Below are 2603 nucleotides of genomic sequence, written 5' to 3' on the forward strand. Positions count from 1 at the left end.
TCCATTGGTTGTATCAATGATCTCTACATGTTCCAAGGAGAGAACTCTGTTGATAGTGAAGACCTTAGGTAACTGAGATGGTACAGTTGGGAGATTAGGGGGGATATCTAGAAGTAAGCTGAGATCACTTTATCTCCTGGAGAGAAGTCTTCCGTAGTGATCTTCTTGTTCCTCCACCCCTTGGTACTTCTTCTTTGTCCCTTTGATGTTGCCTTGCTCTTGTCACTTCTTCTTCTAAGGGAATTTTGTTGTTGTCTTCACATGTCTCTGGTGGTTTAGGTTCCTCCAGCTTTTCCTTGAGTTGTGACAACTGTTTATTTCCTTGTTCATCAACCAAGGGCTTTCCAGATGGGCTGGTTGTGCTTCAGTGCTTGCTTCCTCTGTCAGCATCTCATTATGATCTTTGCTTGGTTCTTTGTTCTCTTGATCTGCTTCTTGTGAAGTTGGAAGACATTAAGCTGAGTCGTTCATCATGGATCCTCAATATTAGCTCCCCTTGCTCCACATCTATGAGTGCTCTGGCTGTAGCTAGGAATGGTCTTCCCAATATGATTGGGTGAGTGTGACTTTCTTCCATGTCCAGGATGACAAAGTCTGTTGGGAGGAAGTATTTCCCAACCTTTAACAACACATTTTCACCACCCCTATTGCTTGTTTTTGAGTTTTGTCAGCCAGCCTGATGACTACATCTGTGGGCATTATCTCATTGATCTGCAGCCTCTTCACCAGGGAAAGGGCATTAAGTTGATGCTTGCTCCCAAATCGCAGAGTGCTCTATCAAACATTGTTTCCCCTATGCATAGGGGACATGAAAACTCCCTGGATCTTTTCTTTTTGCAGGCAACTGCGATTGAATGAGGGCCTGCACTCCTTGTTCATCACTATAGTTTGGCCTCCCTTGAGTGAGCTTTTCCTGGGAAGAAGTTCCTTCATATACTTGATGTATGCAGGCATTTGTTGGATGGCCTTGATGAATGGTATGTTTACATGCAGAGATGCAAACAAATCTAGAAACCTTGAGTATATTCTCTTCTCCACAGTACCATTGAGCAGTTGGGGAAAGGGTGCATAGAGTCTCAACAGCTCTTGTTGTCAGATCTCTGGTTCTTGATGATCTTTTTCCTTTTCTCTACTGAGGTATCTTCAGGTTGTTCTGACAGCTTGCTTGGCTTGTCCTCAGTCTCCTTATCACTTATAGTGACCATCTTGCAATCTTCCCATCTTACTTTCTTTGTTTCACCTCTCGAATTCTTCTCTGTGTCACTTGGGAACCCATCTGTGGGTTGGGAATTTGCTCAGAGAGATACCCCACTTGGGATTCCAACCTCTTGATGTGTCTCCTGGTGCTTGAAACTGGCTCGCACTTCCTCCTTGAACAACTTGTTGTCTTAAATCTCCTTGCCTATGCCTTCAAGTAGATTCTCAATCCTTGAGAGTCTGTCATCAAATGATGATAGGTTGGGACTAGAGGTGGAAGGATGAGGTAAGTTATTTTGGTTTTGATATGAATGTGGAGAGGTGTTGTTATGAGGGTGTTGATATGGTCTAGATGTGAAATGTTGGTGGGCTGCATTGTTGGGATTTGGCCGTCTTTGATCAAGGCTTTGGTCTTGTTGATTTTCCCACCCAAAGTTTGGGTGATTCCTCCATCCAGGGTTGTAGGTCTTGGAGTATGGATCATGGTTCTGCCTAGGTGAATTCCCAATGTAGTTGGCTTGCTCCTGACTACCCTCTGCTTCTTCATTCACTCCTTCTTAGGTTGTTGATGAAGTGGTGATTGCTGCTACTTGGTTCCTCTCCATCTTCTTGGTGAGGTCAGCCAGCTGCTGGGTAATGAGCTTGTTTTGGGCCAGCAGAGCATCTACATTGTTTAGCTCCATTACTCCTCTCGTGTTCCCTCTTTCGGAAGCATAGAAGTAGTCATTCTCTGCTACAGTTTCAATGACATCTATGGCCTCTTCAATGGTCTTCTTCTTGTTCAAAGATCCTCCGGATGAATGGTCTATGGCCTTCTTTGACTCATAAGAGAGCCCTTCATAGAAAATGTGCAGCTGCACCCATTCATTGAACATATCTGGTGGGCACCTCCTTGTTAGGTCTTTAAACCTCTCCCATGCTTCATACAGAGTCTCACCATCTTGTTGCCTGAAAGTTTAGACCTCAGCTCTCAGCCTATTGATTCGTTGAGGAGGGTAAAATCTTGCTAAGAATTTGTTCACCACATCTTCCCAAGTTGTCAAGCTCTCCTTTGGGAAAAACTCCAGCCACTTGGCTGCCTTATCCTTGAGTGAGAATGGAAATAAGAGCAGTCTATAGGCGTCAGGATGAACACCATTAGACTTCACTGTGTCACATATTCTCAGGAAGGTGGTTAGATATTGATTGGGGTCTTCTTGGACACCTCCTCCGAACGAACAGTTATTCTGAACAAGGGTGATGAGCTGTGGTTTTAGTTCAAAATTGTTGGCATGGATGGTTGGCTTTTGAATGCTACTTCCACAGTTTCCTGGGTTTGGATTGATGTAAGAGCCTAAAACTCTTCTATCCTCCCCAGCATGATTTGCTCGTCCTCGATGGTTGTGAGCTTCTTCTTCACGATGGTT

The 2603-nt window shown here is 44.3% G+C and overlaps 1 non-coding gene across 1 annotated transcript; it reads left to right on the forward strand.

The window, feature by feature from the left end:
* The first annotated feature begins 2067 nt into the window (after positions 1–2067).
* Positions 2068–2174, forward strand: LOC112740000 (small nucleolar RNA R71). Its single transcript, XR_003170934.1, has one exon. It is a non-coding gene; the product is annotated as a small nucleolar RNA R71 (small nucleolar RNA).
* The last annotated feature ends 429 nt before the right edge of the window (positions 2175–2603 follow it).

The sequence above is a fragment of the Arachis hypogaea genome, chromosome 13 (genome assembly GCF_003086295.3).
Source record: "Arachis hypogaea cultivar Tifrunner chromosome 13, arahy.Tifrunner.gnm2.J5K5, whole genome shotgun sequence".
NCBI classification, from domain to species: Eukaryota; Viridiplantae; Streptophyta; class Magnoliopsida; order Fabales; family Fabaceae; genus Arachis; species Arachis hypogaea.